The sequence below is a fragment of the Fistularia commersonii genome, chromosome 22 (assembly GCF_037954325.1).
Source record: "Fistularia commersonii isolate RoL2024-O1a breed Wild chromosome 22, RoL_Fcom_v1.0, whole genome shotgun sequence".
Taxonomy (NCBI): Eukaryota; Metazoa; Chordata; class Actinopteri; order Syngnathiformes; family Fistulariidae; genus Fistularia; species Fistularia commersonii.
In genome coordinates this window covers 4,867,663-4,880,786 of record NC_141305.1, presented here as the reverse complement: position 1 = coordinate 4,880,786, position 13,124 = coordinate 4,867,663, and positions in this window count along the sequence as shown.

The window sequence follows — 13,124 nt, the reverse complement described above, 5'->3', positions numbered from 1 at the left end:
ACGCTGTGAATTCTTTAACTCTAAAGCAGTGAGTTTTATTTCTTTACATCCACACCGACGGTGTTTTTAGGACTGGTAAAGTTGTATTTTCATGGTTTCTCAGCGAATGGATACGGCAGAGATGCTCTCGGCGGCTGAGCCTGCACCTTCGGCACACAGGTATCCGGGATTGCATCCAACATCTGGGCTGGGCAAAACCCGTGACGATGCAACGCGATCTATTTTGAGACTAATTTCCACAAAATGAACCCCCACCATTCCCAACCCCCCCTTTTCATATCGCAACTTTCCGCATCGCCGGCTTTCTCGGAACCACCTACTGCTGTCCGAGGTGTCCGGTAGATGGCGAGTCGACCCGGTCCTCCTCCGCTGTAGCCCGGCAGACGACAGGATGCTGATGCTGACGGCGAGGCGCGGAAAGCGGGCGAACGGTTACTTGCCCCCACCCCCTCTCTATTCTCGATGGAGTAACCACGAAGGAATCGACGCATAGTCCGTTTAAAATCCTTTTTTGAGAGGGGGTGAACTGAAGGACACGTGGAAATTAAGTTTATGCTGGTATTCACGTGTTTTAGTAAAAAAAAAAATCACGGCTAACGTTCCGTCGTCCGTCGGCTAGCAAAACAAAGTAGTTGCTTAGCGACAAGGGTGTCACTCAGATAAAGGTGCGCGATAAATCGAATGGTTTTTGAGAGCGCGTCAACCAATCACAGACGAGGACCGGAACTCGTTTCCCCCCCAACGGTCGGGTAACTGTCAATCAGAAAGCTAGCTTTGGAGAAGTCGCCGGTATTTACTCTTCGGAGTTGGGTACAAGCTTGGACCCCCGGTTTGACTTCCAAGGGCTGAAGAAGACTCTCCTCCCCGCTTGAATTGATATTTGCTCCTAATAATGACAGAGCAGCCGCCTAGACGCGTTTACGAGAGACAGTCTCAGTCACCAACGCGATGCTGTACGGACAGCGCAAGGATACCAAGCCGAGGTCACAGCGGGAGGCGCAGCCAGGTAAACCGGGGTTAGCATTTAGCCCCTGGACCGGAGAAGACGTCCTACTTTACCTGGCAATAGCTTATTTGCTATTCATTCTCCATCACAACTTTGGGTTTTTTGTCGTTTTTTTTTTGCTTAATGTTGTGTTAAAAACAGGATTTCTATGCGCTTTATTAAAAATATAGTGATAAAAAAATAGGTCTACGGTTGAAGTTGTCTCCAGCGACTTAAACTGTGTCCTCGTTCTTGTATTTACTAACTACTCTTGTATATGAGCTGCATTGCAAATAGTATGCCTTTTTATTATATTTTCTTATCACAATCAAATAAGCAGTCACTGCTCATTTTAAGAAGTTTTAAAAGTGTAGCTTTTCTATCCAAACGTTTGTTTCAAAGTATTGATTTTTAACAGCCTGGTTATGTCTTCAGATTGAATTTCAAGCCCCCACCCAGAGTATTATTTATATAGAAACCAATTTATTTCTCCTCTGCATTCATTTTCCCCCGACTCCAGACGCAGTGCTCTCTACATTAAGTAGAGAGAGATGTTTCTTTGTTAATTTATTTATTTTTCTCTGGGAGCAATTCTGTTCCCTATTGTGGAGACTTTGCCTTGTCCATTAAGTGGGCTCTCAGTTGTTGTATACTTTTGACTTTTAATGGAAGGGGGATGTTTTTCATGCATGGGGGTAAACTGGTCAACCTTTATCTTTTATTTCTGTTCACCTTAATCTCTCCTTTCCACCTTATGTAAAAGGACAGATCTAGGACATCTGTTTACCTTCTTTGTGTCCTCTTTTCATTCCCTTATCTCCTCGCTCCTCCTCAGCCGCACACTCATTCATCATCCCCTTTTTCCCTCCTCTGCACATTTGAGGGTGTTGCATGTCCACTGCTAATCAGGGACAAGATGTCTTTGGATGTTATTAGCCCACTCAAGTCATCCCATGCTGCTCCATGATGACCACACAAATGCACTGCCCTGTGTTACCAATCCCTTTTTTTTTCTTTTTTCACTCCAATGGGTCTTTAGAGAGACATTGAAAGAATCCGGACAAGATGTTACAGTTCCGACACGTGACTGGACATGTTTTGCCCTCTTGATAAACATGGATTCACTGATGTGGAACCAAAGACACATGAATGGAAGGTCATTCTATTCCAGCAGCAAGAGCATTAATTCATATATTGCTGTGTTTCAAATTATTATTTTGTTAAAGATCTGGTGTGTTTGTTACACTTTTCTTCCTTGCTGTAAAAGAAAAAAAAAAAGATCCGGGTTTAATTTAGATTGCCAGCCATTTTGCTGGAGCAATGGACATCAGCCAACAAAAAAATCTATTTTTATTTATTTTACTTTTTTTCGTTTTTGACCTACCTTCAGTTTAACCCATTTAGACATTTCATTTATGACTTTCAACTTAAGAAGCAGTTACAGGGCCTTTTGGAGAGGGATACCATCACAATGTCTGGTGACTAACTATTAGATAAGATTTGATCAGAATCCACCCAAAATCCTGTGTTTTAACTTTGTAAATATTATTTTTTTCTCCACATGATGCAGATTTTGAATTGGGAGGGTGTATAATGAAGACAAAACATTAGATGATACAAACCATATGATGTGGCTTCAGTAACATTTTCCAGCTCTATTTTTTACAGCTCTGAATGTTTCAGGTGACTAATAGGAAAAGATGGGAAGACTCTTAGGATGAACATTGTGGGAAGACAACTACTTGGATTGGACAATCCCCAACCAGCTCTAGCATGGGCCATATTTCTAAGAGCTTAATCAAGTTACTTGGCTAAAGCACAACTTTTTGGGCGCAAAACCAATGTTTGAATGTCACCACCCCTTTTGTGTCAGCCCATTTACCAAGAAACCTGCAACGGAGTAGAAAATTCTCGGAGCAAATGGCTTTGGTGGAAGCCGTAGGAGAGAAAAGCTACCCAGAAATTCTGAGCGAGAGCGGTGATTTATCTTCTCAGCAGGAAGTCACTTTCTGCCTGTGAGACTTCACAGCTGGGGTCGAAATGTGGTGCTGCTTCATGCTTTTATGAAATGCTCGGTGGCGGCAATACAGGTTCCTGGATGGCAACTATTAAAAGAACTCACAAAAGACACAGACAAGCTGACAGTGATAAATAATTATCATGACTCAACAGCAAGGATAGAAGACCCCCCCCCATTAGGCTAAGGGAACCAAGATACCATGTCCATTTATTTCTTCCAACCATTTTCTTCTACCTGTCTTCCATTTATTTCAATAAGTCCTTATTTACTTGCAGGAAGTACAGGTTGAAACTAGCAAGGAGATTAATCTTGTATAAAGCATCTTTTCTCATGAATTCTATATCCATTTCTGTTCATAAACACATTTTCTTAAACATTGAAGACATGTAATATTTTGAAGAAATTCATTAGATATGTCTCAAAAGTATGGTCACCATTCCCTATTAGAGGATTTTAAATTCAAACGCCTACAGGGAAGTTTTTGTTGTCCCCACCTCCCCCCATACTTTAAGGCTTTCTTTGTTCAAAAAGACTCAAGCTAACAAACTAAAGCAATGCAACAACAAACAGCAATGCAAATATCTGTTAAAGTAATAAAATAACAACCCCTTGGCATGTGTGAAGTTAACACATAAACATTTTAAGTGCTGCTCAGTTCAGCTGATTTATACGAGTGTGAGTGCGTAACCTGCTCTGTCAAGGGTGGAACATTTCAGAGGATTTACTGAACTCTAAGTTTAGTTTATCTGTGACACAGGCTGTGAATGTAATTATATTATGTATGCTTGAATCTTAAAGTGACGGCATGTTTAATAAGCAAGAAAACTCTCTCTCTCTCACTGTCCGTCTCTCTCATTCGTCACCGAAAAATCACCCGAAGAGGTGGCCATGATCCCTCCACGCCGCTCATCGAGTTCCCATGGTGACAGGTAATTTGGTGTAATATTTTATGCGCAAAATGTAATCATGAGTCAAAACCCGTGTACAAGGTGTCATAAATACTAAACAAAACACACGCGTTCATGAGCAAATTGCTCCACTGCGATGGGGAAAATACTTTCTGTCTCAGTAATGTATGCGAGTATTGGATTGTAATGCTTTTAATAATGCATGGCATGTAAAATAGGACAGTAACAGTACAAATCACTTGTTCAGACTGTCATGCGTAACTTGGTTCGACTCTGTAGAACTGAGCTTTCATGTTTTGCAACTCAAATCATTAATGTTTTAAGTTGTTCTCACCAGTGCCTCACTGGGTATAAAGAACAGTCTGGAAGCTGGCTTAAGTTGCCGATGAAGTTTTTGTAGCAAATGACCCTCAAAGAAAACGTTAGTACTCAAGCTGTTCCTAGAATGTGTGTGTATATATATATATACGATTTTCTTAAGATAGATTATGTTCTCTTGAACACTGATCGCGTTCCAGTACACCAAATTTTCCACTCAACAGGCTCATCCTCCACATGAAAAATGTCAATATCGCCACGTAAGCAGTTGATAACCAGCAACATGGCACAAAAGCGAGCATGTTGATAAGCAGATGCTGCCCTTCTTCTGGCGCCGCAGGGTCCCCGCTGACATCGTGCAGAAGAACAACAGCAGCAGCAACTCTGGAGTCATTCTGGACATCTCGGCTCTCAAGGTGGCAGAGGTGGACACAGAGGTCCCCCCTCTTCCGCCTCGCTATCGCTTCAGGGACTTACTGCTGGGGGACCAAACGTTTCAAAATGATGACAGGTAGCATATATACACTGTGTATAATATATTCAAAACTGCCCAGGGACGTTCCCGCAGGCATCTGTGCAAGCATATGTTTTTTATGTTTTCACACTGGATATCAAAACCACCTTTTCTACATGTTCCATTAGTTACTTTTTGCTGATTGGTCATTTACAGTGCACCTCTTACTTTCCCTCAAGTAGTTTCGGGTACATATGATCGATTACTGTTGCTGTAGATTTCTCAGAATGTCATCCTCAACCACTCCCTTGAGAATGGTGGGTTGGTGAGAGCAATGCAGCCGCGTGTGAGCCTCTGGCTTTGTTACAGACCTGCTGGCTTTTGTCAAGAATTAAGACTGTATCTCTGTGCCTTCACCCTCTTTGATCATGTCATTTATATACTTACTGTATATAGGTGAAAATCAGAGAAACACCAAAAGCATAAGCTTGGAATTAATTTTAGAGTAGCAGAAAATTTGTAAATGACTTGTTTTCTTCACCTAAAATATATTATATCTGATTTAGGGACGCATTTTCTCATGTCTGAAACGGAGCATTAAATTGCTCGGTTTTTGGCTGCAACTGGGGCCAAAATCGCCAATTTTCTGGCGTATTTGGGAGTCTCTTCAAAAGAGTTCAACTATTGCTGTGGTTTGGGAGTCAAGCCAACAGATTGCTGCCCAAAAGCGAAAGATATATCCAAGCATCAGCCGGGGCCAGCTGAGCTCTCTCCATGGTGCTGAAATGAAGCTCTCTCCCTTCGATAATGCCTTGCGCAGACTAAATGGAGAGCACTCGTTCTGCTTCATAGTCCTCTTGGTGTTTGTCTGTAACATTAAATCCCAAGTTAACAGCAGGTCCATTATCTGCAACTAATTTATGTTACAAAAGATTGTGGTCAAAACTTGGAGTTAATTTACATTGTTAACCTCTCATTGTCTGAGGGTGTTTAACATTTTATTATATGTACTTGGGACTATTACCTTTGGGACCAAGACTTGCTTCTTCATTTCCTTTCGGCTTTTCCCTTCTCTGACCTTCTCTCCAAAACATCTAACACGTGCTGTCCCCCTGATGGACTCATTGCTGATCCTATCCGTTCTGGTCACTCCCAAAGAGAAACTCATCATCGTCTTTCAAACCACAGTAGCCCAATGTCCACTGGTACCTTGTTGGTTATCGGCACCAGTGGCGGTCGTTGTTAACCCGGGCCTTGACCGATCCGGTATCAGATACTGAGGTTCGTCACCAATTTGCTTTTGGCAAAAGTTTTACGCCAGATACCCTTCCTGTTCGAATGTCCTGGTGGTGTTTGAATGAATGCTGTGACATTGACATCAGATTATGTTGATACTATGTTTCTAGTTTCAGTTGTTTTCAGTTGGTATCATATCAAAAGCCCAACATTTGGATGACACAAACTCCAGTTTTTAATAATCTTATTTTCATTTACGTCAATCAGATTCATGTCTTCCCAAGTATTGTCGATTTACCATGTTTCAGCCATGAGAGTTTATTTACCGTTGTCCTTTGAATAGCTCTCCCTGCCAGTCTGCACAGTATTTAAGAATGTATCATTTAATCTGACAGACAGCTTATTGTGCATGTTATCATTGCCCTCCAGGCATTTGGTCAATTTGTCTGGCAGGAGCTACTGCCACGTTTCAGCATTGAATCAAGAACATTATGTGGATGACTTACTTTGCAAATGAGCCATTGATAATTTCTGATACAAATGGAAATTTGTTTCTTATGATGTTCTACTTTTGGACTAAGACCGTTTCTAATGAAAATGGATTTACATTCTGTTTTGCTACCATCCAGTTCATTCCACTGTCTTTTTCACTCTCTCTCTATCTGTTCACCTTCTCTCCATCCCTGGGGATCCCAAAGAAATCTGCTGTCAGTATGTTTTGTATCCACGTGAGGCCTTTTGTCCACACAGTACAGGGTTAGTGTCCAGCGTTTGACTGTCTCCCCCTACACATTAGGTAACATGCTTTCCCACGGGGGACGCAGTGATGTGTGCAACCACAGATGCTCGCGGCTTTGTTTTCATCATGACATTCCATTTATGTCAGTACTGTTTGCAGAAAAAAATGAAACACATTGACTTCCTGTAGAATATACCGTGGAATAATTACATGATATTATAGTTAACATGGACAGTGCTGTGTCAAGTAGACCTTGAGATGCTCAAAGTAGCAGACAGCTTGATCTGCTATTTAAGATACGTGGAAGAGTGTGTGTATACATTTAGTTGTGTGTTTGTGTGTGTCCACGATTCATGCAGTGGGTCTCCTGTTCTGTTTTGCTGATCACTATTCATTTTCAAACGGGCTAATTAGGGCTTGTTGCCCAGCTACCAACACATGTATGCTTAAGTGTGTGCACGCGTGTGTGCGCGCGCGCGTGTGTGTGCGTGTGTGCAGATGCTGAATCTTGTCGCAAAGCTATGTAAATTTCACACATTCAGCCGTGAAAGCCACAGACTTTGTGTCTTCAAAACACACGACAGTGGCAAACTACTGCTTTATGATGCACTACTGATTTTTCATGCACATGCACGCACACGCACAAACACACACACACACACACACACACACACACAGCTGCACGAAGCCTGTTAAGAAACAAATGAAGGTGCAATATTATTAAACACTATTATTTATGGGATTTCATATTGCTGAACTGTAATTGCTAGGTTTCTGAGCTGCTGTGTGGAAGGGGGTGATGTCATTGGGCTTTTGGGACACACCATTTGTTGATTGATGAGCTGTTGCCCACTCATGGTTCGTGATCTGGATTATTTCCTGCGTTGATGCCTTGTCGAGTCTAAAGCCTGAAAACAAATTAACCCCCAGAGGGTGAGGCAGAACCTCCCCCTTACTGCCTTCAGCTTGCCGTCTGTTTCCTTGCATCTGTCATAGTGGTTTCTACCAGGGAAAGGCTGTGGATTAAACAACCCTAATAACAACAACTCACTTCATATAATACCAAGGCTCAGAAGCAGTCCATGTTCAAATTGTTGAAATGATTAATTAAGGCTTGCAACTCGTTATTAGACACTTAGCATTTGATGCTGATGATAAAGCTGTGCGCTTTAGAAAATCAAAACACTTCATTAAATATCTCTTTATTCTTGAGTGAATTCGCATCACTGTTTTCAATGTAATGAGAAAATTACATGAATAAATTCAGATATAGACAACTGACCCCTCCCTGCACCACTACCCCACCTCAAAAAAGATGCCTCACATTTTTAGCACAGTGTAAACCTGTGTCACATGTACACAACATGGAGGATAGTTCAGAAAACATTTTAAAATAAATGGACGTAAACTTATTATCTGCTGTGGGAGGGGACACTTATATGTGATGCCATGTGAGTTTGACTCACCAATTTTATAGATCCATTAAAAAGGTTAATATTGTAATATCAATTCTCTACAGCCTACAGCCAGCCTCTACAGCCAACATAATGAGGACAAGCAGGAAAGTCCAGGTGTACATGACGGTACACGGTATAATAACTACCCGTGTAAAAAACCTTGGAAACACCGTCGACTTCGCGATGTGTGTCACCCTGACTGTAAAGAGTGTAAGTGTCTTTCAGAGTCTGAGGTGTTTTAACGTGGGTGTACTCAGAGTCAGGAGGGGTTTCCCCTCCAGAAGTTGCTTTATCTCCAAGGCTGTGTGTCAGTGGACCATAATGACTGCACGGCTGTGTGGGTGCTGAAGAGCTTCTGATAAGCAATTGGTCTCTGCCTGTAAGCTTTGTCTGTGCAGGTGTTTGTGTATACACTCAAAGTGCAGAGACAGCAGAGTTTGTGTGTGTGTGTGTGTGTGTGTGTGTGTGTGTGTGTGTGTGTGTGTGTGTGTGTGTGTGTGTGTGTGTGTGTGTGTGTGTGTGTGTGTGTGTGTGTGTGTGTGTGTGTGTGTGTGTGTGTGCGCGCGCTTGTGCTAACACACCTGTGAGTGTCTGATTATATGTGCAAGTGTGTGGGTTTGTTTCCCAGTCTGTCAGTGGAGAGGGCCATCCTCAGTCAACTTCAGAAATAGAAACAAGCCACCAAACACATTACAGCACATTCAGAGGTTGAAAAGAAAAAAAGAAAATTGGTTCCATCCATCATTCCTCCGTGTGTCTAATCTTGTCACGTTTTTTTTCCACTCTCCTCTCATTAAGAAAGGATGCAAATGGGAGTGATGTTGACAGTGGCAACGTTAATTGGTCTGTAAATCAGCTCTCAACAGCCCCCTGTGAGTCAAATAATGGATCTTAAAATGGTAGCCCAGCATTGAAACAGATAGCACCCCTGTTGAGTATCAGCAAGTGATGTTTGAAAAAAATGAGCATATTACGCAAAACTATATTGCTCCTTTAAAGATTAATAATCACAATGTCTTTTTTTTTTCTTTTTTTTTTTTAATTGTCACTCGCACTTTCATGGTGGTATTCACCATCATAAGTCGGAAAACACGAATGCCCCTCCTCCCACCAAAAGAAATCGCCTAATAATTACACCCCCCCCCCTCCCCCCCGGAAAAATGGTAATTTTCCATGAAAGTGAAAAAGCATGACATGAAGTATTTGCAGTTTTGTTGCCTACAATGTCTACAGTTTTCAACTGTAAACTGTAAACAGTTTTCAACTGTAGACATTGTAGGAAAAAAAAAAACTGCAAATAATGTAGTGTAGTGTTGCTGTGTCTGACTTATTTTATTCTTCTATTTCTTCTTCTAGTCGAATATTTGCAAAACTTGTACTTTCTTCCAAATTATCAAAAACTGCTGTGACCTACATTGCATAGCCATCATAAGATCTATTGAGGCTGCAAATGAAAGCATATCCTGGAAATGCAACATTGAGATGTTGGTTGGGTTGGGTAGCTGTAATGTGATTACCTCGTCGGAATTACATTAGTCTTTAGTGTTGGAAGTGATAATACTCCAGTAATTTATTTCTGTTCACCTTTTATCACGTTGTCATGAAAATCTTTATATCCGATCTTATTTACTCCATGTCAATCTTGCATATTTCCATTGTGATTTAAACTGAAGACCATGTATCTCATTAACCTATGTGACTGAAGTAAAAAGCATTGATGGCATGGAACATATCATGCATGGTACATTAAAAATGTCACGGCCCAGGGTGAGGAGAGAAGGGATTCACTTTTTTTTTTTTTCTCCTGTCCACACATCTGTTTGTCAGCGCTGATTTTTGTGGCAGGAGTATCCACTGGGGTTCGCCTCCCCACCTCCAGCTCGAGAGTTCCATCTGAGTGTGTTCGAGAGGCAGATAAGTGGCACGATAAAGTGAAAAAAAAAAAAAAACAAACAAACACAACCTGGGAAATGGAAAACAAGAATACACAGTTCAGATAAGAAGAGGGACAACAGGCTAGCTTACAGGCTGACAAGGAGTCGTGTGTTACACAGAGTGAATGATGAAAACAATGATAATTCCCTGAGAGTGAATCATATGAATGTGCAGTATCTGTATTTCAGGATCATAGATTTGTAGGAACATTGTGAAAAGTGAGTGCAATTCCTACGTACATTGCTGGTGTTTCGACATTGGCAGGAAATCATAATGTAACAAAAATTCCAGTATATTCTGAAAACTTGTGCGCCGGCGCTTCATAAGGAGGAATTTTCCACCCCATTTTTGTGACCCTACATTTGCCCCAGACTCATCTTGCTCAAAAGTCTGAAGTGCTTGACAGTTTTAATGTTGTTATTACTGTCATGCACAGTTCCGCTTGGTAACTAGAGCTTGCAATTTAGACCAGCGATGGCATTAGTCACCAGCATCAGCACCATGTGGGTGGATGACACGAAGGGGCCACTAGACTCGTTCTCATCACAAGCAGAGAGGATGTGTGTCTGCGATTTGCTCTTTAGTTTGGGATTATTGTACTGAAGTACTGGCCCAAAACATGTTCACATTTAGTCTCATTTTACTCACACGCTACAGGATTTGTTTTAATGAAAAGAACGCAGAACATGTGGGAGAACCGAGGCGTCGTGTTCCTGAAAAGCTCAATTCCAACCAGGCTCCATTTCAGCCGTTTCCACTCAGTTTCATCCCCCCTCAGTGGAGGTATTAGTGCAAGTGGCGCAGCATGCTTAAGCCGCGAAGACTGAGCATCAGGCTTTGGCTTTCCTAAATCACTTTTATTATAGGAAATCATTTGGAACATTACACTGACTGAACACACCGCCACAAATGGGATGGACAATTAAAGGTAGGCTGCCGGGAGAATCAGAGGGTGGTTTAGCTCGGAGAAAGAAAACTTGTTTTTCCCTTCAGAAAGTGTCTCTGTTGTCGGTCTCACCAGGAAGAAGTCATTGACTTTCCAAACATTAGCACACAGTTGTGATGAAATAACTATTTAAATGAGGTTATCAGTTGATAGTGCTTCCAGTGTTGATGTTGCATGCAAGATGTGCCATGAGAGGATTTTTCTAGAAAAGCAGAGGAAATTGTTTGTTGATGGAAATTGTTTGTTGTTTGTTGGTCAGAAACACACTGTTCATCATTAGACTAAGACACAGATGATGCATTTGGATTCTAAAATCCCATTTTACTAGGTCTTTTTTATTGCTAAAATCCCATTTTAATTACCGATCACTTACCATTCACTAATGTTTTCCATCAGTCTTAGAGGCTGTGACTCAGTCAAGGAGATGTGGCAGTCAAAACAACCACCTAGGTTCACCCCTCTCAGATTTCTTTTGGAATCAAAAACAAACCTTTGACATCTTCTTTAAGTCACAAATAGCACTTATCCTGCATGCAGGGTCATGGGGAGGGGTGGAGGAGCCGATCTCAGCCGGCAGTGGTGAAATGGGAGGGATTATCCAGGTCCCCTTGCTAGTTCCCCGCAGGGCCACTTAAGACAAACAGTCTATCACTCTCTAATCCACACCTACTGATTTAAGGCTTGAGAACCTGTGACAACCGCACACAAAGGCCTCAGTTGCAAACCCTACCTTTTTATCCTGTTTCCAGGATTCAGATTTTTAAACTCTGTTTTCAGAACGTAGTCATTGTTGTAAACCTCTGTGTTAATCCAGTTGTGAGCTTGTGGATTCTGCCCTCAATAGAGTACTGATAACTTGTATTGTTAATTACTTACGTTAAACTCTGCAAGTGCACATGACCGTAATATACCTGCACCTCCATACACACAATGACACCCTAGTGTGCTTCTCGGTTTGCCGTCTCTACATATAAACTGTGGTCAGCAGTTTCTGGCTCAGGTTTGGGTCATTAATTTACACATTTTTATTTGGAGCTGGCCATGTAAGAAGCTTATTACAAGACAGATACGAGTGGGTCTGATACACACACACACACACACACACACACACACAATACGCCCAAAATCTCATAACCTGCAAAAAATTTATAACCAGATAAATGACTCGTATCACTTTAAATGATATTTTCTGTACTTTGGATGAAGTGTTAGCTCTAAATCCTGCTTTCCCAGCCGTGTAAAACATGGAAGCACCATCTCGAGTGTCAGAACTAATTTCCTTCCATCTTTGACATTTTCTGCCATATGATCTACTGCACGCATAGTCCTCTTTCACTGTCTTAGGTCTCATTTTAAACTCCCTAATGCAGTTTTGCATCTTTCTGTACATTTTGACATGATCCCCGCCCTGCCTCGCCCCTTAACCAGTGAAAGATATTAAGTTACTGCTGCGGGTTTCTGCTTTTTGTCAGTCTTCTCAGAACGAGATCACACTGATGCAGAAATAGCTCCTCTTTTTGGCAAGAGTCCTCTCTTCCCTGTGTCGTGGGCCATGTTAATTTTCCTCCATATTTTTTTTTTGTTTGCGTTCAGCCGTTCAGATTTACTTCTTTCATCTTGAAACTATTCTTGTCAAGAGAATATAGGCGGCACAACAAAATACATGTCATATGATTTATAGAGCTGCTAGCTTAATGCTCTTGAGAACTTTACAATTTGTGGGGAAAAAAGGGAAAAAATAGTTTGTGATTTACAGTAGAGCAATATCAAATTCTATTCTAACCAAGAATGTATTTATAAAATGTGGCAATTGCACATGACTAGATTGACAATAATGATTTCATCATAAGGTTTGGCAAAGATGGTTGTCATCATATTCACTTTGCTGAATTTTTCCCACAAGAAAATGTTAGATCATGTTTTTTGGAAGTCTGGATAGCAGACCATAAATCTTCCAAGCGTCCCCTCTGTGTGTCCCCTCATCCATTAACCACTGAAACACCCAGCTGTGTGTTTGTCCCAAGAAGAGGTTTATTTTGGTTTCCTTCATCAAATTGACATAGTTAACATAGTCGGCTATTACGGTGGAGAGAAAGAAGAAGTTTTTGCTGTTTAATTATGAAGCT